We start from the raw sequence: 24,932 nt of genomic DNA, 5'->3' as shown, positions 1-24,932 counted from the left end.
CCCCCCTCTGTACAAGATGGGAGCTCCAGGGGGTGCACATCCCTTCTCACAGCGTCTCAGACACAGCGTTGTCTGTCTCTTCATTTTAGCAGTTCCAACCAGTGTGCAGTCAAAACACATCATTGGTGCGGTTTTAATTTGCGTTTCATTTATGGCCAAGTCAGATGCTGTTTCCCATGCTGATCAGCCATTCGGCTCTCCTCCTCTGTGGAGTGTCTGTTCCAGCGTTTTGCCTGTTTTTCCATCGGCATGTCTTTTTCTTATTGAATTGGAGTAGTTCTTTACATATGATAGGCAGGAGTTCTCTGTCAGATGTGTGTCTTGCAGAGGGCTTCCTTCAGCTTATAGCTTGCCTTTCCACTCTAATTACGAGTCTGCTGATGAACAGAGGCTTTTAATTTTACTACAGTCCAATTCACGTGAGGTTTTTCCCTCATGGTTCCCTCTTTTTTGAGTCCTGTTGAAGATATGCCTTAGTAGTTTATCCAGTTTTATTACATTTCTTATTGTGGCTACTGCAAGGAGATCAAACCAGTCAATCCAAAAGGAAATCAACTCTGAATATTAATTGGAAGGACTGACGCTGAAGCTGAAACTCCAATACTTTGGCTACCTGATGCAAAGAGCCAACTCATTGGAAAAGACCCTGATGCTGGGAAAGATTGAGAGCAGGAGGAGAAGGGGTTGACAGAGGATGAGATGATTGGATGGCATCATTGACTCAATGGACATGAATTCAAACAAGCTCTGGGAGATGAAGGACAGGGAAGCCTAGGGTGTTGCAGTCCATGGGGTCACAAGAGTCAGACATGATTTTGCAACCGAACAACAACAACTTAAAAATTAAAATTATATGTGTAGTTCAAAAAAAGAGAGAGAGATATGCTTACCCCAAGGTGTGTGTTTACTCCTAAAAGCTTTGCTGTTTCATCTTTCACATTTAGATCTATAATACATCTAGAATGGATTTTTCCTTTAATAAAGGATCATTTATGTACAATAAAACACACCTATTTTAAATACACAAACCAGTAAATTTTGATAAAAGTATATGTCCATGTAACCACAACCACCATCAAGACAGAAAAGATTCCATCACCCCGTAAAGCTGCCTCATGTCCTCTTGCTTCTCAGAGTGTGGTCCATGGACCAACAGCGTCTGCCTCACGGGAGATCTGGTTAGGAACACAGACTTGGAGCCCCATCCCAGGCTGACTGAATTAGAATCTGCATTTTAACAAAATTCCCAGCTACTTTGTGTGCACATTAAAGGTTCAGAGACAATCTGAGTTCCTTTGAAGAAAGGTGACAAGCGAAAAATGCTGTTTCTATTGTTATTAATGGCATAGCCTGAAGCTGGCAAAATAAATGACAGATTTTTGAGTTCGCAGGGGGGAAAGTGAAAGAGAAAGGGTGGGGGGGGGATTTTGAAGTCATTGCAGGAGCACCCTCTATTCCCTGGACTACTTCCTCTTCTGGAGACCTGACCCCACTAATGTCCTGTGAAGCTAAGAGAGAAGATTTGCTGCTGTGGGGGGCTCTGGGTTCCCGGGCCAGCTGCTTCCTGGTCTGTGCCCTGGACCAGCATGAAGATAGCCATCCTCATGACCAAGTCCACAGACACCTTAATTTTTTGCTGTTACTTAGTCGCTAAGTCATGTCCAACTCTTTGCGACCCATGGACTGCAGCACACCAGGCCTCCCTGTCCTTCACTGTCTCCCAGAGCCTGCTCAAACTCATGTCCACTGAGTCAGTGATGCCATCCAACCATCTCATCCTCTGTCGTCCCCTTCTCCTCCTGCCCTCAATCTTTCTCAGCATCAAGGTCTTTTCCAGTGAGTCAGCTCTTCACATCAGGTGGCCAAAGTATTGGAGCTTCAGCATCAGTCCTTCCAATGAGTATTCAGAATTGATTTCCTTTAGGATGGACTGGTTGGATCTCAAGAGTTTTCTCCAGCACCATTGTTTGAAAGCATCAATTCTTCAACATTCAGCCTTCTTTATGGTCCAACTCTCACGTCCATACGTGACTACTGGAAAAAACATAGCTTTGACTAGACAGACCTTTGTTGGCAAAGTGCTTTCACCGCTTTTTATATTTGTATTGCTTTAAAAAGGCAAATACTTCCACAGGGCCTATAAAAAAAAACAAAATAAACCATCGATTCTCCAGCCTACCCTCCCCACTCTTCTGACACTTCGATCATCTACTTTTCAGATGGCCCCTCACCCTTCACACCTAGAATTCAGTTTTCCAGTGAGCAAACCTTTCTTCTGCCAGGGCTGGGAGAGAGTCTGCGGTTAAACTTCAACTGATACTTCTGGTGTGAACCCACCCTGCACATCCACCCTCTGTGGTCCAAGATGCCTCTGTTTTATGGACGTTTCTGGGATTCAGCAGAACAAATTGGCTTTGTTCTTTCCAGCTCTTCTATCATTAAGCCCTTAAGTTTTATCCTTCTTGACTCCAATTCATTGGGCTTCCCAGGTGGCACTGCTGGTAAATTACCCGCCTTCCAGTGCAGGAGGCATAAGAGACATGGATTCCCTAGGTTGGGAAGGTCCCCGGGAGAAGGACATGGCAACCCACTCCAGTATTCTTGCCTGGAGAATCCCATGGACAGAGGAGCCTGGTGGGCTATGGTCCATAGGGTCACACAGAGTCGGACACGACTGAAGCGACTTAGCACGCGTGCGTGCACTCCACTTCATTAGACATTTTTAAAATTATAAATTGTTTCCTTTAAAAATCAAACAAAAGAATGTATACATATATTAAAAAGAATACTAACAAAAAGGCTTCATATTTCAGCCTAGGAATTTATTGTTGTGAATGGTTTGAAATCCAATTAAATACGTTAAGTTAAATTGAATTTCCTCCCGAAGGGCCGTCCCATCCCTTTCCCTCTGACCTGCAGGGGCGAGTTTCTCGTGTGTTGTTTTCCTTGTATCCTTGGCACTAAAGCTGAGCTCACTGTTCTTTTCCTTAGATCTGTTTGTCTTTTGCCAAAAAAAAGTACCACGCTGCCGTTTCCCTCTTTGTTTTCTGCATTCTCGGGTTTTAACAGCATCTCATGGTCCCATTTTACCTCCTCTCTCAGCATAGCGGGTGTTTAAGTTGTTTTTAGTTTAGAACGTACATTTTTAACTAATCCGAGTCTCCAGTGAAATGACACCACGTGGCAGACACCTTATGACCAAATGCTCCCCATTCACCCCTCCCAACCTTCTGAGATTCCTGTCCATCATTTCACTCACCCATTCACTGCAGTTACTCCAGACACTGTTACTGTGATGACTTTAAAAAAACAGTAATCATGCAGATCAATTAGGAACAAGAAAAACAGGGAAATCCTGAGTGGTCCAGTGGTTAGGGCTCAATGCTTTCCCTGCCGACGAGGGCCCAGGTTCAGTCTCTGGTCGGGGGAACTAAGATCCCACAGAAAAGAAAAAAAAAAGATCTTATTTGCTTTGAATTATTCCTTCTCCAATGCCCTTCCTTTCTGCATGTTGTTTTTCTTCTGCCTGAAGAGCCTCTTTTATTGACAACAATCTTGCCTACTGGCCATGAAGTCCCCCTGTTCTCTGTACTCTGAGAAAGTCGTCTTTTCTCCTTCCCGTGCGAGGAGTTTGGCTGGAAATTGACATCTGAGCTGGTCTTTGCCTTCTTGGTCCGTGCAGTGTCTCACCCCTCTCCCTTCTTACGTGTGTGTCTGTGGTAAGAAGTCCACTGCCGTTCTTAGTGTTTCTGCAGAGGACAGGGGTTTTCCCCTCTCTGGCTTCTCTCAGGTTCTGTTTGGTTTTGGATTCCTGCAGTTTGGGTCTAATATTCCCAGGTGTATTTTGCTTGTTATTTACACCGCTTGGTGTTCTCTGAACTTCCTGGATCTGTGGGGTTTGGTCACAGTTCCGTTATTAATTCAACTATTACTAACATTCTTGAAAAAGTGAAAGTGTTAGTTGCTCAGTCACTTCCAACTCTTTTGTGACTCTCATGGACTATAGCCCTCCAGGCTCTTCAGTCCTTGGAATTGTCCTCCAGGCAAGGATACTGGAGTGGGCTGCCATTTCCTTCTCCAGGGGATCATCCCAACCCAGGGATTGAACCCAAGTCTCCTGCATCGCAGCGGATTCTTTACCACCTGAACCACCAGGTAAGTCCTAATAACGTTCTTGGCCATTACTAATTCAACTATTTCTTTTGCTTTCTTCTCCCTCTGCTCATCCAATTATGAATATCCTACACTTTTGACGGGCTTCCCAGGTGGCTTAGTGGTAAAGAATCCACCTGCCAATGCAGGAGATGCAGGTTCGATCCCTGAGCCAGGAAGATCCCCTGGAGAAGGAAATGGCAACCCACTCCAGTATTCTTGGGGAAATCTCATGGACAGAGGAGCCTGGTGGGCTACAGTCCATGGGGTCACAAAGAGTCGGGCACAATTGAGCGACTACAGCAACAACACTCTTGGTATCATTAGTATCATCCAGTAACTCTTGCTTATTCTATCCTTTTCTTTCATTCTTTTTTCTGTTTACATTTCAGCTTTGAAGTTGTAATCACCTATGGTCAAGCTCACTAATATTAGTTAGGATCAGTTACACTGTGTAGCAGACTCCCAGATATCAAGATCTTCAAGAGCAGGTGATACATTTTTTTTTCTCATGTAAAAAACAGGGTGGGTGCAGGTAAACAGGATGGCTTTCTTCCAGGCAGCCCTTCGGGGACCCAGCCTTTTCCATTGTGTGTCCCTCGGTGCCTGGACTACAGTGTTGTTTGCCTCCAGGCAGCAGGAGAAGGACTGAAAGGCGCACACTGGGAGGTTTATTATAGACCCCGCCCAGGACAGAAAGGCTCACACAGTGGGGGGTGTTATAGACCCCGCCCAGAAGCAGAGCACAGTGCTTTAGTTCACTTCGCACTGAGATCTCAGTCCTTGTGCCCAGAGAAGGAGAGAATGGAATTTCAGGAACAGCTACCATCCTTACCACTTATGGCTTTGCTTCAGATCTTAAACACTCTGTTGGAATTTCAATCGTATGGAATCTGTAGATCAATCTAGGGGGAGACTGGCATCTTTATAATAAGTTTTTTCACCTGCAAGCTTGGTTTATCTCCTCATTTTTAAAGGTCTTCTATAATGTCTTTCAATAAAATTTTAACATCTTCTCTATAAAAGTCTTGCTCAGTTTTTGTTCAACTTATTCCTAATATCTTTCGTTTTTTACTGCTGTTATAAAGAATATCTTTTAAAACTTTCCATTTATGTTTGTTACTAATGTAGAGAAACACAGTTGATCTTTTTTATATTTAAACTTGGATTCATAACTATACTAAACTTTTAAATAATAATATCTGGTTTTTTTGGTTTTTTTATGTAGATAATATCATTTCTAAATTATGACAGTGTTTTTTCTTCCTTTCCACTTTTTAGATCTTTTTATTTCTTTCTCTTTTCTTCATTAATTTTTTTCACTGTGTTAGCTAGTATCTCCAATAAAGCATTGAATAATAGCAGTAATGTTGAGCATCTTGTGTTTTGGCCTCAATCTTGAAGAAAAAGCTTTCAAAGCTTTACCTTTAACTGTTGTGTTTGCTAGAGGATTTTTGTGGATATACTTAACTAGGTTAAGAATGTTTATTTTCTTTCCACTCCAATATATTTTGTCAGGAATACATGTCAAATTTTTTCAAGTGCTTTTTCTACACATTTTTTTTTTAACAGAAATGGCTATACAGGCACACCTTAGACATACTGAAGGTTCAGTTCCAGACCATCTCAGTAAGCAAGTCGTATGAATTTTTTCATTTCCCAGTGAATATAAAAGTTATGTTTACACTATACTGTAGCCTGTTTAGTATGCAAGAGCATCATGTCTAAAAAAGCAATGCGAAAGTGCTAGTCATGTCCGACTGTTCTCGACCCCATGGGCTGCAGTGTGCCAGGCTTCCCTGTCCTTCTCTATCTCCCAGAGTTTGTTCAAACTCATGTCCACTGAGTCAGTGATGCCATCCAACCATCTCATCCCCCGTCACCCACTTCTCCTGCCCTCAGTCTTTCCCAGCATCAGGGTCTTTTCCAGTGAGTTGGCTCTTCCCATCAGATAGCCAAAGTATTGGAGCTTCAGCTTCAGCATCAGCCCCTCCAATGAATATTCAGGGCTGATTTCCTTTAGGATGGTCTGGTTTGATCTCCTTGCAGTCCAAGAGACTCTCAAGAGTCTTCTGCAACACCACAGTTCGAAAGCATCAATTCTTTGAAGCTCAGCCTTCTTTATGGTCCAGCTCTCACATCCATATGTAACTATTGGAAAAGCCGTAGCTTTGACTGTACAGAGCCTTGTTGGCAGAGTGATGTCCCTGCTGCTTAATACGCTGCTAGATCTGTCATAGCTTTTCTTCCAAGGAGCATGCGTCACGCAGGTGATTCATACATGCAGTGATCACTGAAAGGCACTGGTTGGTGCCTCGGGTCTCACCTGGGCCCCTCCCACTCACTTTCTGTTCCTCCTCTCATCCTGCCCCCCTGCCCTTCTCCACCTGGGTCTCTGGTAATCGAGCCAGGATCTTAGGTGCAGAAGTCCTCAGCCTGGAAGTTAGCAGGTCAACTTAGGAAGAACAACACCTGAGCAACACCAGTGCTAATTACATCCTTATTTGGGGCAGGGCGCTGAGCTTGGGGTCATAAAACCTTCGCAGGAGATACTAAGGTGTATCCAGGAGATGGCGAGAAACAGCCCTTGACCTTGAGAGGTTCTCAGCCTGGATCTGGGAGAACATCCTGGAGAATCAGAAACAGTCCTGAAGGGTGAAGAGTAGATTCCTGCACATTTAGTGTCAGTGACACGGTATCACACTAGCCCGTGTTGTTTCACAGATGCCTGGACTTGCTGAAAAAAGCCGCTGAACTTTGTCTTCTTGGCATCCTGGATTCAGGTGAAGCTCCCAGTGTTTTGCTGGCCTAGCTTAGGCCTCAGGGGACAATGTTATCACAATCAACTCCATCCCTTGGTCCAGGAGCTCAGGGGGACCCTGGGCTGACAGGAGGAGAAGCGAGACAATAATCCATTCCCCGATCTTTCTCCCCAACACTCGAGTCTTGTCCTCCGAAGCCGCATTTGATTTCAGAGGTGGAGGGGTCCACCCTTCCATCCCAGGTGAAGTGAGTTGGGTGAAACAAGACTCTGGCTGCCTGACATTTCATATCCTTCTCCCGCTGCATCTTGGTTTTACTTGTTTCTAAGAAACGGGCCTTAACGTGTCCAAACGTTGCTAAGTGGAAGCCGCGCGCACACAGCTCGGTTCCCCAGGACTGTGGCTTTCTCATCAGCCAAGTGGATGAGTCACCTCAGGTTCCAGCGAGATGCTGTGCGTTTTAATTAGTGGTGCCGTGAGGGTGGTTTGACACTCCCGGTTGCAGCCTGTGTTGAGTCAGCGCCTGGTGTTGCTGTTTTAAGCTGCAAGGTCTCAACGCCCTGAGTGACTTCCGTAGACACATTCTGGAACCCAAGTCTGGAACTGGAACTGAGTGACCTGGTCAGCCTGGTGAGGCGGGGGCTGGCCTGGGAGCCACTCCACGCCCCAGGCCCCTGACCGGTTGGGTGTTATGGACTAAGCTGTGTTCCCCCCTCCCCAAACTCATATGTTAAAATTCTAACTGTGAGTCCCTCTAGCTGTGGGTGGAGCTGGGGTCTTTACAGAGATGATTAAGGTAAAGTGAGATCCCTAGGATGGCCCCAATCCAATAGGACTGGTCTCCTTATAAGAAGAGGAGGTCAGGACACAGAATCACATGGGGGGGCGCGGGGGGGGTGACCACGTGAGGACCCAGGGAGAAGGCGGCCGTCTCTAAGCCAAGGAGAGAGATCTCAGAATGAGCCCACCCTGCTGACCCCTTGATCTTGGACTTCCAGCCGCCAGGACTGTGAGCCAGTAAATTCCTGTTGTGGAAGCCTCCGGTCTGTGGTCACGGCAGCCCCCGAAAACTCATCCAGGAGGCCGACCCTTCTCTTCTCTGCCGTGACTATCCCCACCAACCCACGGCGGGGACCCAGGTGCTCCCCCTGGGCACCAGAGATCACGTTCTTGTTGTTGAGTCTCTCAGTCGTGTCTGACTCTTTACGACCCCATGGACTGCAGCACACCAGGCTTCCCTGTCCTCCACAAGCCCAGAAATCACGGTACAACGTTAAACGCTGGCCGCCGCGCAGGCTCCTGGGCTCAGCAGAGCCCTTTCTCACCTGCAGAGCCCTTGGGGCCTGGAGCAGAGCCAGAGGCTTAGCTGCAGGAGAAGCAGTCAAGGTCCTGCTGTTCTCCACCCCACCCCCGCCACTGGCATTCCCCAGTACTATGGGGCACCTCGGTGGGCGTGGTGCTCAACTCACTTTTTTTTTTTTTAATTGGCTTGCCTGGCCCTCTGTGGGAGCTTCTGGGAGTTCATTTGAAAGTCGGAGAGAGGAGAAGCAGGAGCTGGCTAATTCCCTGGTTCAGTTAATGCTGCCTCCAGTTTGGTACCTTCCCCGCTTGGTACATCTCTTTTATGACAGTTGGAAGCTGACAGATGAGAGCTCTGGGTGCCCTACCTCTGCACTGAGGGGTCAGGACCAAAGGATGACATGACGAGGCCCGCTGCCCCCCCTCCAGGCCGCTCTGCCTCTTACTGCAGGCCTCTCATTATCCACCCAGAGGAAAGGGGCACCATGCCACACGCCCGAGGCCACCTCTGCTAGCAGACGCTCAGAGCGCTGGTCAGGTGAGCTTCCCAGACTTGATGTACCCAGTTTGTGACCCAGCTAGAGGGCTCCTTGCTCCCACCTGCAGCTCACCGCCCCCCCCCCCCGTGCCCCCTGCCTGCTCCATTGTCAGCCTGGGCACACCTCCCTCGTCCTGCATCTACTCAAGCCCAGGAAACCTGTTCTGCCTTTTCCTCCACACTCCTGCCTGCCTTCTCTGAATTTCTAAATCTTGGAGGCATCCCGGGTGGCCCAGTGGTTAAGACCTCGCCTCCAATGCAGGGGTGCGGGTTCCATCCCTAGTCAGGGATCTAAGGTCCCACATGCTTTACAGCCAAAATATCAAAACACACAACAGAAGCAATATAGTAACAAATTCAATAAAGGCTTTAAAAATGGTCCACATAAAAAAAGAATCTTAAAAGAAAAATGAATCATGGTGGGAATGTAACATGGTGCACATGATATGAAAAAGTCTTGACAGTTCCTCAAACGGTTAAAGATAGAATTACTGTGTGACCATCATCAACTCAAAAGACATGAGTTTGAGCAAACTCCAGGAGATAGTGAAGGACAGGGAAGCCTGGAGTGCTACAGTCCATGGGGTGCCAAGGAGCTGGCCACAACTGAGCGACTGAACAACCATGTGATCCAGCAATTCCGCTCCTCGGTAGGTACCAGAAAGAATTGAAAACGGGCATGCAAACAAACCCTGCACACAGATGTTCACAGCAACACTACTCACAAAATAGTGGAGTGGCCCAGAGGTGGAAAGAACCCACATACATGTTAGCAGACGAAGGGACAATCCAAGTGTGGCAAAGCCATACGACGGACCACCATTCAGCCATGGAAAGGGGTGTTGTAATGACACGAGCTACCATGAGGAGAAACCATCACGCTCGATGAAAGAAGCCGGACACAAAAGGCCATTTGCTATAGGATCCCACTGATATGAAATGTCCAGAATGGACGGCTCCAGAGAGACCGAGAGAAGGCAGATTAGTGGTTCGCACAGGCTGGGGGAAGGACATGACTGCTGATTGGGTTGGGGTCTCCTTTAGGGATGATGCATGTTCAGAACTAAGTTAACAGTGACAGTTGCACGGCATCGTGCAGTGTGTTAAATGCCACTAAGGTGTACAATGGTTGATGTTAGGTAATGTGAATTTGACTTCCTGTAAGAAGGATGAAATCATGGATTCTTAGAGCTGGAAGGAACTTTGATCCGGTCTGACCTTGTAGGGATGCCAGGAAAACTGTAGTGGGGTGTGTGTGTGTGTGTGTACTCAGTTGCTCAGTCATGTCCAGCTCTGTGAATCTATGAACTATAGCCCATCAGACTCCTCTGTCCATGGAATTTTCCAGGCAAGAATACTGGAAGGCGTTTCCATTTCCTCCTCCAGGGAATCTTCCCAACCCAGGGACTGAACCTGCATCTTTTATGTCTCCTGCATTGGCAGGCAGATTCTTTACCTCTTCGCCACCTGGGAAGCCCCAGGAAGACTCTGTAGGGTTAGGGTTATACCTTATTTATTTTTATTTCTAAAAATTCATACATGAAAACATTCTTTTAAATCTTTCAAGTAATGTAGTGAAGTGAAAGTCACTCAGTCATGTCTGACTCTTTGTGACCCCATGGACTGGACAGTCCAGGAATTCTCCAGGCCAGAATACTGGAGTGGGTAGCCTTTCCCTTCTCCAGAGGATCTTCCCAACCCAGGGATGGAACCCAGGTCTCCCGCCTTGTAGGCGGACTCTTTACCAGCTGAGCCACCAGGGGAGACAAATGGAGACAAAGCTGTTAATCTTTCCTTGACAAGCATATCGTGCTGGCCCACTCCCCTGGCTGTTGGTTTGGTGTGTCAACTTCCAGACCTCTCTCTAGGCACGTCTACGTAGTACAGGAACATGGTTTAGGTCTGTGGTGGTTGTTTTCCTAAGTAGCATCATACAATACTTAACTGTTCTGCGACTTGTGTTCTTCCCTTAAAAATACATCTTAGAGATTCTTCCATGCTAGCGTAAGCTCCATTTCATTTTTATCGACACCCGCAGGATCTTGCACTATCTAAAAGCACCATGTTTAATGTAATCAGTCGTCAATTGATAAGCATTTAGGGGTTTTTTTCCCCCGATCTTTGGTCTTCCTTGTCTGCGCATACCTCCTTCGCAGAGAGGGGAGTATTCCTCTAGCTTAGGTGGCAACATGGAATTGCCAGGTATTTGTTGTTCAGGCGCCAAGTCGTTGCAGCCCCTTGGACTGCAGCACATCAGGCTTCCCTGTCCTTCACTATCCTGGAGTTTGCTCAAACTCATGTCCGTTGAGTCGGTGATTGCCAGGTGTAGGGTACATATATTGTGTGTGTTCACGGATGTTGCCAAGTTGCCCACAAAGATTGGCTGGACTAGTTTATCTTCTCACCAAGACCATGTGAGAGTATTTTTTTCCTCACACACTTGCCAAAACTTTATTTTTACCAAGACTGAAATTTTTTGCCACTCAGATTATTGCAGTATGCTAAAGCCAATCGTAGCCAATGCCCATAGGTTGTTGATTACGCTCCAGGCATAGATTGTTGATTACGCTCCAGGCACTGCCCCAGGAACTTTACTGTATGTATTGACTCATTTAATCTCATAACAATCTTATGAGGTTCGGTCCTTTATTGTTCCTGTTTTATAGCTGACAAAACTCAGGTGTGGGACAAAATCTTACTGTCTCAGGTTTTCCCTTGATTATTACTGAGCTGAAGTATTGCTTCATGTTTATTGATCACATAAAATTCTATGACTTGCTGGTTCATTTTCCTAATTTTCTCTCCTACCGTATTCCTTGCCTTTTTCTTATTGTCGTTCTGCACATTAATCTTTATTTCACATGTTACAGATGTTTTCCTAGCACATAGCTCACACTTTAACTTTGCGGCACTATTTTCCGTCACACAGAAGTTTTAAGTTATGATGGGCTCACGGTCATCAATCTTTCCCCAAATGACATTAGCATATTATGGCTTGTTTAAGAAGGCCTATCTTATCCCAAGGTTATAAGCATATTTTAAACTTTGTTCCCTCTAAAACTTTTGGAATTCATTATTTCATTTTTAAGCCGTTAATCTATCTGCAAATTATCTCTGCAAAGGAGCAAAATAGGAATATCATTCTCTCCAAATTGTTAGCAGATTATCCCAACAGTTATTGAATACTCCTTTTATCTCTGTGTTGATTTGAAACAAAACCCTAATCAGGCATTAATTTTCTATACATAGGTGAGTTTACCAGGCTTTTGTTCATTGTTCTGATTATCTGTTGCTGTACCACTGCAGCCTATGGTTTCTCAATGTTTTAATATCTGGAGAGTTTTAAGTTGACTTTTGTAGCCACCTTACTGAACTCATACTCTACCAGTTTATGATCTCATTATTGTTGCTTTAAAAATAACTTAATTTATGTTTTTATATTTCTTTGGTGTATAGATTGAAGATGGTGTTCTTTTGTAATTTTAAAAAAAATTTTATATTTCCATCAGCCAATATGCCATATGTTTTTTCTGCTTTTCATTATTGCCTGAATTTCTTGTGGCTAATACATGGTGAACTTTTGCAAAATTTCCACCTGTATTTGAAAAGAATTTTTCCTCCCTACCTACAGAGTTCTGTAGAGCCATTAGCTCAAACATGTTAATTATCCTGAATCCTCGGTAGCCATGCTTATCTGTCCCCTTCTTAGGGGCCTCATGATGTCTCTGCTGTGATGGTGTCTTTGCCAGCTTCCTCGATGCCAGCTTCCTCGATGCCAGCTTCCTCGCATTTCTCTCTGGTTTGCTTTATGTGCTTCAAAGCTGTATTGTGAGGCCCAGAAACATTCATGGTAGCTGACAGTTCCTCTTAATAACGTGCAATCTCCTTTGTCCCTTTTAATGCCTTTCCTCTCAGTTTTCTTGTTAACCCTTTTTTATTTGCTGTGATTTATGATGGGCTTCCCTGGTGACTCGGTAGAATCCTCCTACGATGCAGAAGACCTGGGTTCAATCCCTGGGTTGGGAAGATCCCCTAGAGGAGGGAAATTAATGATACATGGGACTTATTCTTAATACCTTAATCTGTATTTTTATTTTCCAAAGGTTTACTGTGATTTTCTTCCTTTTTGCAGAATTCATCAAGGTTTCTTTGTTCTGTTTTTTTTTTCTGTCATGCTTTGCTGATCATTGTTTTTTACTGACCGTCTGTCTAGTTGTTCTATTCATTATTAAAAGTGGGCTATGGAAGTCTCCAAGTATTATTGTAGAACTGATATTTCTCCCCTTAATTCTGTCAATTTTTGCTTCATATATTTTGGGAGCTCTGTTGTTAGAGGCATATATTTGCATAACTGTTATTTGAATCGATAGATTGACCCTTTTATCAATATACAAAATCCTTCGGCTCTTGTAATACTTTTTAACTTAGAATCTATTTTGTCTGATAGCACAGTTACCCCAGCTCTCTTGGGTCACTATTTGGGTGGAATGTCTTTTGCCATCCTTATTAGGACCCCACCAACGACCTCTTTTTAACTTAATCACCTCTTTAAGGACCTTGTATTCAAATAAAATACACTTACTCATGAGGTACAGGGCATTTGGCTGTCAACCTATAAATTTGGGAAACACAATTCAGGTCATATCAGGTATGTATCATTGTTTCTTTTTTTCTAAATTAAAAAATATTTATGTATTTATGTACGTGTTTGTGTACTTGGCCACATCAAGCCTTAGCTGTGGCGCTCAGGATCTCTGTGCGTGATGGGGGCTCTTTCCTTGCGGAGCAAGGACTCGAGTTGTGGCCCGTGGCCTGCAAAGCGCGTGGGCTCAGTCGCTTCGCAGCACGTGGAATCTCAGTTCGCCCGACCAGGGTTCCATCCTTTATTCCCTGTGTTGGAAGGTGAATTCTTAACCACTGGACTACCAGGGAAATTCCACTATTGTGTCTTATATCCTAATTTTTCCCCTTGGAATTTCTTTCCTCCTTACTGACATGCATCATTTGGTGATTGTTTAATTAAAGGTCTGAGGATGGTAAATATTTTGAGTCCTCGCGTGTGTGAAAAATGCTTTTCCTTAGTTTACACTTGAGTCACCGTTTAGCTACATATAGATTCTAGTTTAAAAATAATGTTTCCTTGGAACTTGAAAGATAACGCCCCCGTTCTTGTATCTGATCTTGCCAGTTGGTCAATCTGATCCTGTTTCTTTGTAGAACGTATATCTCGTCCATCTTTTAGGATTTTTCCCGTGAGCCTTGTGTTCCGAGGCTTCATCACGTTGTGAATAGATGTGGTTCTTTCTCTCCCATCTTCCCGGCACTCCTGTGTGTCCTTTTGAGCCGAGGACGCATGTCCTTTTCCACTTCTGGAAATTATTTCCTTAGAACGTCTTTGAGTTTGTCTTCTCCATTCTTTTCATTCCCCCTTCTGAGTCACCGCTAAGAGAAATATTGGAATGTCTGGATCCATCTTCCATTCTCTCAGCTTTTCTTTGCTTCTCTCCGGCCTCTCTTTTTCTACCCCCCTGGATCCTGGGAGAATTTCCAATTCCATCTTCCAGCTCAGTGATTCAGTCATGGGCTGTATCCATTCTGCAAATACAGTCCACCTGCTGATTTCCGTCCTAGTGATCTTTTAAATCTCCCTTGGCTAAGCCCACATCGCTTGCGTCTTTCGGGGGACGTTAAGTATGCATGGTCTGGAGACCTGTTCTGCCGCCTCTGTGAGCTGCTTCCCTGGGACGGCTTCTTTTTGCTGCATGTGGTTCTTTCTCTGTAGTGGTGCCGGCTTTCCTTGAAGGTCTGGTGTTTCTTGTGGGGGTGGGGGGGTGCTGTATTGACATTGAACATTGTTCAGAGCGTCCCTTGGACAGCAAGGAGATCAAACCAGGCAATCCTAAAGGAAATCAACCCTGAATGTTCATTGGAAGGACTGATGCTGAAGCTGAAGCTCCAATACTTGGGCCACCTGATGCGAAGAAGTGACTCACTGGAAAAGACCCTGATGCTGGGAAAGATTGAAGGCAAGAGGAGAAGGGGGCGACAGAGGATGAGATGGTTGGATGGCATCACCGACTCGATGGACATGGGTTTGGGTAAACTCTGGGAAACAGTGGAGGAGAGGGAAGCCTGGCGTGCTGCAGTCAGTGGGGCTGCAAAGAGTGGGACACGCCTTCCCGACTGAACGACGATTGTTCTCCGTAGCCTGTCTGCCACGGCTGCCTCTGTCCACTGCAGCCTTCTTGTGTTAGAAGGATGAGCCCAGGTGTGTTGTGGGGAAAGAGGCTGCCTGTGCTTCCTGGGTCTCACCCGGGAGCCCACCCCTTATCCCAGGCACCCTCCCACCCCTCTGCCCACCAAGCCCAGAGTTGCAGCTCTCGCCCCTGGGAGGACATCCCCAGAGTTTGCAGCCTGGCTGTGGGAGCGGAGGGGGCTGGCAGGGGGTGGGCCAGCCCGGCCCCGCCCGGCCCCGCCCGCCCTGGGCCGGGCTCTGACTCAGCACGCGAGGGCCGCCCCTGTGTCTGGCCCTCTCAAGCTTGGAAGTGACCTTTTCTGCTGCCATTTGGGCTCATCTTTTCCCTTTCGGTCTCCGTGCTGTGCTCAGTCACTCAGTCGTGTCCGACTCTCTGTGACCCCATGGACTGTAGCGCACCAGGCTCCTCTGTCCGTGGGATTTCCCAGGCAACAGTACTGGCGTGGGTTGCCATTTCCTGCATGGGGATCTTCTCAACCCAGGAATGGAACCCGGGTCTCCTGCATTGGCAGGTGGATTCTTCACCGCCAGCGCCACCTGGGAAGCCCCTTTCAGCCTCTAGTTATCAGAAGATCTTTCACAATTTCTCGTCCTCTGGGTTAGGCAGGGGAGGAAAGGGAGAAATTGCATCACGTACAGACCTTTCTTTCTTCGTACAGGCTTACATTTTTTGTTGTTTAGTCTCTAAGTCATGTCTGACTCTGTGCGACCCCGTGGACTGTAGCCCACCAGGCTCCTCTGCCCATGGGATTTCCCAGGTAAGAATACTGGAGTGGGTTACTATTTCCTTCTCCAGGGGATCTTCCCAACCCAGGAATCAAACCCATGTCTCCTGCATTGGCAGGTGGATTCCTTACCACTGAGCCACCAGGAAGCCCCTGGTCTTACATCTTTAAAGTGCCTGTTTGACATTATTATGTCACTTTGAATATTAAGTTAATCAAAAAAGCCCACAATGTTTTTTGTGCTTTTTTTTTTCACAAGCCTCTGCCACGCCAGTTCTCCCTTCTCCTGTCCTTGCACACACTTTTGAGTCAAAATTCAACACTTTACATGTAAGTCTGTTGAATTCCATCTTGTGATTTGGGCCATATAGTCTTGCCTGTCAAATCTCTGAATACTGATGAGAGCGTTTATCATGTTAACTATCTCTTCCGACTCTGTGTGACCTTCGGACCCGATGCGATTCTCCTTTATGTCTCCACTCACTTCGTTGCCAAAAACGTTGCACACAGTACAGCCAGAAATGAACTCTTTGGTGTCACGGCTTGAGGCCTCACCCAGGGTTTATTTATTTATCCAACAGACCTTTATAAAGCAGAGTGGTTGTCAGTACCTTTCATGTAATGGCTCAACAGTTTGTGAGTTCACCTATCAGGAAAAACAGTTGATCCAAATTCTATTATCTGACCCTCCAGGTTATCATGAAAAACTAGTCAGAAGCTACCACCAGGATCTGCTGGTCGTTAATCCGAGCAGATTAGCGCATAATTGTCTTACTGTTTCCTGGTTGCTCTGGCGTATCCCTAGCCGGAGAGTGAGTTTCTCGTGTCGGGGGAGGGGGGATATTGATGTCGTTTCCTGGGGGGGCGGGCGGGTACCGTTATACGCACATAGGCATTCTGGCCTGAAAGCCATTGCAGTCAGTGCTGTACGAATACTAATACACCACACCAGGGTCGGGAGATGTTGTGATTTCCGTCTTAAAGATGCCCAAGATGGGGAAATACCTTGCACGCGTTACCCCACTGGTCCTGGTGGACTTTGTCTCCAGGCTGGGCCTCTACTTCGCACACACATCCTTGCCAAGCACAGCCTCACCCTCCTTGCCCATTCCACAATTTGGGACGAGGTTCAGAGAATGCCACCCTCAGAAATCCCACCCGACAAGAATTGAGGTGAAATGAATGAGGTGCCCACGCAGCAGAGGTTTCACCCACTAAAAGGGGAATTGAACTGGGTTGCTGGAGTGACTCATTCGCTGACTGGTTCTTTCGCTCACCTCGTCCGCAAACACCACGCCAAGGTGTAGCCGAATGCAAGGGAATGTCATCCACTGAGCGTGTCCGTTAGTGATACGGCCCCGCAACAGGAGTCGGGTGTTGTCATCTAAAAGTAAGAATCGGCCACGTGCTTTTTTCCTGAGCTGCCCTGGGGAGACGGTGGCTTCAGGCCACTCACACATTCTCATCTCCTGGATGCAGAAAGCCCTCGAGTGGACATGAGCTCATCAGGCTCCCCCAGGTTGGTGGACGTGTGTCCTGAGATGCTGTTTGTCAAAGTGTGTTTGTTTGTGCCGCCAAAGACTAGCCCTGCCCCTGCGACTTGTTTCATGAAACAAAGACTCTCTGGTCAGACAACGTGGGGAAGGCTGAGTGCTGCGTATCCCTTAAGGAGACACACACGCAAAGGCTCTGAAGAGTCCTGCTGTGACCCAGGTTTCCAGTCAGCTTGACCCTATCCGTGCTGGACTCCTCACCTGTGTTTTGTTGGCTAAACACACGTGGTGGTGTTGTTCAGTTGCTAAATCGTGTCCACCTCTCTGCGACCCCACGGCCTGCAGCACGCCAGGCTCCTCTGTCCTCCACTGTCTCCTGGAGTTTGCTCAGATTCATGTCCATCGAGTCGGTGATGCCATCCAGCCATCTCATCCTCTGCCGCCCCCTTCTCCTCCTGCCCTCAGTCTTTCCCAGCATCAGGGTCTGCTCCAATGAGTCGGCTCTTCACATCAGGTGGCCAGAGTGTTGGAGCTTCAGCATCAGTTCTTCCAATGAATATTCAGGGTTTATTTCCCTGGTTTATGAGTCAGCCCCATAAGAGCCCAGTGGTCCAAATGACTCAGAACGAAAGGGAAAATATGAAATTCCTCGAGCTTACAAAACTGAGCTACACATCCCAAGTGGAGGGTAACCCCATGAAAGCATCACCAGTTTCCTGGTTTCTTTGTGGACATTTCACTTACCCTCCTTGTGGTCAAACTCTCCTGCCAAAACAGACCCGGCCTGGTGCTAGGCAGGCTCAGGCACGCCACAGACAGCTGCGGAAGCAACCGTCGACATCAGCACATGGGAGTCGTTACCTGGGAAGTCCTGTGGGGTCTCCAGGGCAGGCTGAGAGCTTCGGGGGAGCTGCTGGCCTCCCTCCCAGCCCATAACTGTGCTGCACAGCTGGACTCTGATTCCTCCAGCTTGCTGGAGGTTGGCTCTTGGTTATTCTTGAAACGCCCGAGCTGCCCTGAGCCCTGCACCCGCCCAGCCGGTGACCCCTGCTGCTTCTCCTCTTGCAGCCTGTCTTGCAGTTTCTTTCCCAGCCCGTTTGGGGCTTTGATATCCCCACCCTGGCTGTTTCCTGGGTCTTTCAGCCCCTCATCCGATAACTGTCAATTGCCCAGGAACTCTGAATGTCCTGTCCCCATGGGGACCCGACATCCCATCTCCAGGGTAACCTGCAGAAACCTCAGGATGCCCTGGGACCTGGAGCCCTTGGATATGGCCTCTCCCCACAGGGACCCCCAGTGGGGAAGTGACGGGGGGTGGGCAAGAGGAGGTCCCAGCACCTTCTGGGGCCGAATGTAGACAGAGGCATCCGTTCCCGTGCCCTTCCTGACTCTGAGTTCTTACCAAAGGCACATCACTGAGTTGATGTGACAGTGGATTAAGGCTACTGAGAGGCCCCTTCAGGCAAAGATTCATTATTAATTGGCCAGGCTGTGATGATCAGTTAGGCAGGAGATCAGCAGAGCACCTGGGGAAGCGCGAGCAATCTGCTTCAGCGCGCACAGCCTCTAGGTGACTGGGCGGAGGCTCAGAACCAGGTCAGGCTCTGTCAGCACTCCGCAGCTGGTCTCTGGGGTCTGGGCCAGGCACCAGCGATAGAGGGGCGGTGAAACTGATGCCCCCAATATCAGGGAACCTGCGGGGTGGCAGCAGCAGTCACATCTTGTGTGCACACGCCAGCCAGTACCTTATGAAGTCCCTCCTCCTCCATGGAAACGGTCAGCCCTTCTGTGTCCACTGTCAACATCCGGCGTCCAGGCCACCATCGTCCTCCACCTCCCAGGTTGTCCCCTCGTCTTCACTCTTGCCTCCCAGAGTCTGTTCTCCATCCGAGCCTCTTCTGTCTGTTTAACATGCAAACCACATCCTGGCATTCATAGACCCAAAACCCTCCTGTAGCATCTCCAGGGTCCTTCCCAAGACCCTCAGGACCCCCACGATCTGGCCCTGCCACCCTCTTTGATGTCACATCACGCCTCCTCTCCCTGTGGTCCCAACACTCCAGCCCCACTCACAGGTCCTTCCTCTGTGCCGTCCATCATGGGGGGCTGCCCCCGACCCCCTCAGTGAGGCTGTCGGGCACGTGAATATACTCGATCCAAACAAACCAAGATGTGCTGCACGCGTGAATACTCTCCGGGTTTCAAAGTCTTAGGATGAAAAAGGAACATGATGCAGGAGATCTCATGATTTTTTTTTTTACACTGATCAGATGTCCAGAAGATCATGTTTTGGATATATTCGGTGAAATGTTTCACAATATATTATTAAAATTAATTTAATTTCACCTGTTTCTTTAGACTTTCTTTGTATCGTGGCTGATAGAAAATTTCCAGGGATGTCTGTGGCCTGCAGTCCTGGCCGGCGTCCTCCTATCAGGGATCCCCATCCTGGACCTCTGCAGGCCTTTTTATTCCACATCTTCGTGCCAGGAATCCCTGCTCCCCTGATGCTCCGCTGAGTTGGTTCCTCCTCATCATCTGGGTCTTGAATTAAGACTGACATGGGCCCCCCTGACCCCGTCTAAGGGCCCCTCTGGGCAACTCTCTGTCAGCACCTGTTCTTTTCTTTCCTGGTGTTAATCGCCCTGTGCAGCTGTTGCAGTTTGTGGTCTATTCCCCACACGTGCTGTGTGCCAAGCTCTATTCTTTCAGGTGTGTGCACTTGCTAAAGCCTCACCACTGCCCTAAGAGAAGGAAGTTGCCCATTTTACAGATGGGAAAACAGAGGGATTCCCAACCCAAAGGCCTGGCTTCAGAGCCTGCTATTCTGACCCAGTGAGGGCAGGGACCTCGCTTGCCTTGGTGCCAAATAAGTATTTGTTGACTATCTGGTTGTGCATCAACTGATGGAGGGACAAGCGAAATGTGGTCCATTCACACGATGGACTGCCACTCAGCCAGAACAAGGATGCAGCGCTGATGTGTGCTGCAGCGTGGATGGATTTTGAAAACATCACACCAGATAGAAGAAGCCAGACACTGAAGCCCACATATTGTTGGGTTGCACTGATGTGAAATGTCCACAGAAGGAATCCATAGACAAAAGGCAAATCAGTAGTTGCCGGGGGCTGGGGGAGAGAGGGGATGGGGAGTGACTGCTAATGGGTGTGGGATTTCCTTTAGGGGTGATGCAGATGATCTGGAATTAGATGGTAGTGATGGTCACACAGTCTCGTGAATATGTGGAAACGCACTGGATTTATACTTGAAATGGTGACTTTTATGTTGTATGGGGACAACAGAAGACTGGGTCAGTGAGGTGGTTGGATGGCATCACTGACTCGACAGACATGAGTTTGAGCAAACTCCGGGAGTTGGTGATGGACAGGGAAGCCTGGCGTGCTGCAGTCCATGGGGTCGCAAAGAGTCGGACACGACTGAGCAACTGAACTCAACTGATGACGTATGAATGAGAACTCAATTAATGTAAACAGATTTTACGTTGAGTAAATGAATCCTCACTGAGCAAACAGGAAAAGCCAGGATTCGCCACCTCTCTGGCAGGGCCACCCAGGAATCTGTTCGCAGATGCAGAGTTGCACCCGGATCACTTATTCATCCTGTGTCTCTCCTGCGTCTGCAGATATGCCAGGCGCTTCGTCAGGCGTCACATTGCTGCTTCGAGTAAGACAGGTGGGGTTCCTGACCTTTGGTCTCCTTCAGGGAAGTCAGGGGGTTCTGTGGGTGCTTACAAGGCAATGGGAGGAGCGGGACCCGGGGGTGAGGCTTCTTACCCTGGAGCACAGGCCGCCACCACCACCGCCCCCCCGGCAAAATTACATCTTTATTTTCTCTAACGGAAAGGTGCCATTTCCTTCAATGATGAATTCAGGGGACAAGCCATCGCAGTATCGGAGACAGAACTTTTAACCTTGTCACCAACAGAAATCACAAATGCTGGGTTGGCCAAAAAGTTCGTTCGGGTGTTTCCATCACACATTATCGAAAACTCAAATGAACTTTTTGGCCGACCCAGTATTTTCATATCCCGTTATGGTTTTTGCAGATACCTCAGAATCTCATTGGCTTCTCCCTATCTCAAACTCAGGGCAGTTGTTAGGCCCCAGTGGTAGACATTATTTGATGCCTCAGTAAGAAGGCACAGATATTAGAAAATCACAATTTTTAAAATATTTGATAATTCTGTTTCACTATAACTTGTAATTCTCTATATGTTATTGCACGTGTTTAAAACCATTCTGGAAGTGGCTCCGGATACCGTATGGATTCCAGAAAGTTATGAGGCGCTGCCCCTGGGGGACCGGCTCCTTGCTCGGGAAAGGTCCCGGTAGTTCCTGTAATGAAGGGAGGAGGCAGGCCTGAAAAGGTGGAGGAATGGCAGGTGAAGGCCCAGGTGGCCGAACTGGTGACTAGAGGGGTGATGCTCGCCTTCCGAAAGCAGCCCCCAGGCAGAACAGAGCTTGTCGCGTCTGGTCCTCAGCGAGCCCGAAAGGACTTGAGTTGCCGTGTGTTGACCAAGGACAGGCTGGCCGGAGCGTTCTGGGGTCTTTGGACCAAGGACAGCTCCTTCAGCAGGAAATGATTCTTTTAAACCGCCTTGGCTGGTCGAGTTTGGTCTTTGTTGCTTGAAAAACGCTTTGAGGACGTGTAGACGGAGATATCTCCGAGGAGCTTCCTGAAATACCCCCAGTGAGGGTTGTGGAGCCCCTGACACCTCACTGCAGTGTAAGAGGGAAGTCTCCGTGTCAGGATGGCGCTGAAAGCAACCCACGTTTCTGTTGCAGAAACAGTCAAAGGCTGGCACGTTACGAATGGCGCGTCGGCCGTAACTGTAAGTGTCTTGGTTTTTATTGGCCTGTGTCATAACCCTAATGTTACTTAAATGTAGTTTGGTGGTATTTTTTATTACGGCTTCCCCCTCTTCTCCCCACAGCTGCTAATATTTCCTGTCTCTGCTCCCCACTCTCCCTTGTCACCCATTATCCATTACTGTCAGCGCCCTGCCAGGATGTCCTTGGAGAAGATTCTTAATGGAGCTGTCCTGGTTAAAGAAATTCAATGTGATTGAACTGCAGTGAAGAATCAAAATCCAAATATCTGAAAGGGATGAATAATAACTAGGTATTAAAGCATATTGGTTATTTATTACTGGCAGAAGGCAGGAAAACATTAGCATGTAAAAAGCTGTAAATTAATCACAGCTGGGGATAGGAAACCTGAAAAAGTCACCTCTGTCTTTGTTAACTGTGTTTTGTTATTCTTGATGTGTTCCCGCGTCCACACTCCTGCCCTCCGTGATAGATTTTCATCCCAGCTGGCTGGCTGCAGGCACAAAGGGGGGAGATTAACCCCCCCCCAAAAAAATGGTTAATCTCATCTTACCCCGTGGTTAAAAGAGAGTGGCCAGGGGAAATGTGCATCTGTGGGCTGATCTAGATTCACACCCTGCCCAGGCCGCTCACTAACCGTGACCTCGGACAAGTCACCTGACCTCTCCAGACGCTGGGTCTCCAGTCTGTCAGGTGCAAATGATTCTGAAACCTGCCTCATAGCGCTGTCATGGGGATTAAATCAGATACTGCCTTTACGTGTTTAAGACCGTGGCTGATGGCAGCTGCTGTTGACAGAGGGACAAGGGCCTTGCCACTTAAAACGCTGTCAGTGGTCCAGCGTGGCATGAAAAATGCGGATTCCCAGGGCACACCTCTGGTCTCCTCTTTAGGCTCTGCCTCCGACCCCAGACAAGACAGTTAGACGTTAACTCTTGAGAAGCCGTGACACGGTGTTCTGATACATATTAATACAAGGGAGTTTTTAGTGAATTGGAGAAAAAGATGTTCCGTTTTATGATAAAGCTGAGAAAAACATTGTTTACATTCAGAGAATGCATTGACTGTTTGAGCTGGAAGGTACACTGGAAGACTTTGAATCCTGCTGTCTTTGGCACTGAGGACTCTGAGGTCTGGAGAAGTGAAGCGTCTGCCCGAGGCCACGGCGTTCTGGTTAAGTGTTGTTGCATAAAAACCACTCCAAAACGGAATGGCTTTAAACCACTTGTTTCGCTCACGAGTCTGCATGTTGGGCTGAGCTTAGCTGGATGCTAATCTCATGTGTCTGCTCCATGCGCCATCAGCTTGGGGGACCAAGACGGCTCACTCCATGCCCATGGGCAGGGATCTGAGTCTGAGGGCTGGGACCCTCCCTTCCTGGGCACGAGGGCCTCTCCTGGCTGCTTCCACCCCTCACAGCATGGCGGCTGGGTGGTCAGAGTGAGTATCCCAGGTGGCACTAGTGGGAAAGAACCCACTGGCAACTCACTCTAGTACTCTTGCCTGGAAAATTCCACAGATGGAGAAGCCTTCAGTTCAGTTGCTCAGTCTGTCCAACTCTTTGCGACCCCATAGACTGTAGCACGCCAGGCCTCCCTGTTCATCACCAACTCCCGGAGCTTGCTCAAACTCATGTCCATCGAGTCAGTGATGCCATCCAACCACCTCATCCTCCGTTGTCCCCCTCTCCTCCCGCCTTCAATCTTTCCCATCATCAGGGTCTTTTCAAATAAGTCAGTTCTTCGCATCAGGTGGCCAAAGTATTAAGAGTTTCAGCTTCAGCATCAGTCCTTCCAATGAATATTCAGGACTGATTTCCTTCAGGATGGACTGGTTGGATCTCGTTGTAGTCCAAGGGACTCTCAAGAGTCTTCTCCAACACCACAGTTCAAAAGCATCAATTCTTCAGTGCTCAGCTTTCCTTATGATACAACTCTCACGTCCATACCTGACTACTGGAAAAACCATAGCCTTGACTAGACGGACCTTTGTCGGCAAAGTAATGTCTCTGCTTTTTAATATGCTGTCTAGGTTGGTCATAACTTCTCTTCCAAGGAGGAAGCGTCTTTTAATTTCATGGCTGCAGTCACCATCTGCAGTGATTTTGGAGCCCAAAAAATAAAGTCTGACACTGTTTCCACTGTTTCCCCATCTATCTGCCATGAAGTGATGGGACTGGATGCCATGATCTTAGTTTTCTGAATGTTGAGCTTTAAGCCAACTTTTTCACTCTCCTGTTTCACTTTCATCAGGAGGCTCTTTAGTTCTTCTTCACTTTCTGCCATAAGGATGGTGTAATCTGTGTATCTGAGGTTATTGATATTTCTCCCAGCAACCTTGATTCCATCTTGTGCTTCCTCCAGCCCAGCGTTTCTCATGATGTACTCTGCATATAAGTTAAATAAGCAGGGTGGCAATATACAGCCTTGATGTACTCCTTTCCCAAGGAGTACTTGGAAAATTCTAGTACTCTTGCCTGGAAAATTCCACGGATGGAGGAACCTGATCCTCAGTCCATGGGGTTGCAAAGAGTCGGATACGACTGAGCAATTTCACTTCACTATCAGTGCAGGAGACATAAGAGATGAGGGTTCCATCCCTGGGTCAGGAAGATCCCCTGGAGGAGGAAATGGCAACCCACCCCAGTATTCTTGCCAGGGAAATCCCATGGACAGAGGAACCTAGCAGGCTACAGTCCATAGGGTTGCAGAGTTGGACACTACTGAATCGACTTAGCACACACACGTGTTATAAACTGCACAATAGAATATTATTAGTTTTGCTTTAAGCCACTAATTATTTTTTGAAGGCTTTCCCTCCTGTTTGCTTGTATTTTTAAAAAATTTTTAATTAGAGG

The 24,932-nt window shown here is 47.5% G+C and overlaps 1 protein-coding gene and 1 long non-coding RNA gene across 4 annotated transcripts in view; one reads left to right on the top strand and one right to left on the bottom strand.

Annotated features, from left to right (window-relative positions):
* The window catches only part of CARD11 (caspase recruitment domain family member 11), a 108,732-nt gene that overhangs the window by 11,492 nt on the left and 72,308 nt on the right, over positions 1-24,932 (top strand). The gene's annotated exons all lie outside the window — the stretch shown is intronic.
* LOC145531098 (uncharacterized) overlaps positions 1-24,932 on the bottom strand; it is a 43,309-nt gene that overhangs the window by 10,073 nt on the left and 8,304 nt on the right. The gene's annotated exons all lie outside the window — the stretch shown is intronic.

This window comes from Giraffa tippelskirchi, chromosome 13, assembly GCF_054371585.1.
Source record: "Giraffa tippelskirchi isolate mGirTip1 chromosome 13, T2T-mGirTip1v1.2.pri, whole genome shotgun sequence".
Classification (NCBI taxonomy): Eukaryota; Metazoa; Chordata; class Mammalia; order Artiodactyla; family Giraffidae; genus Giraffa; species Giraffa tippelskirchi.
This window is presented reverse-complemented; position numbering and strand designations above follow the sequence as displayed.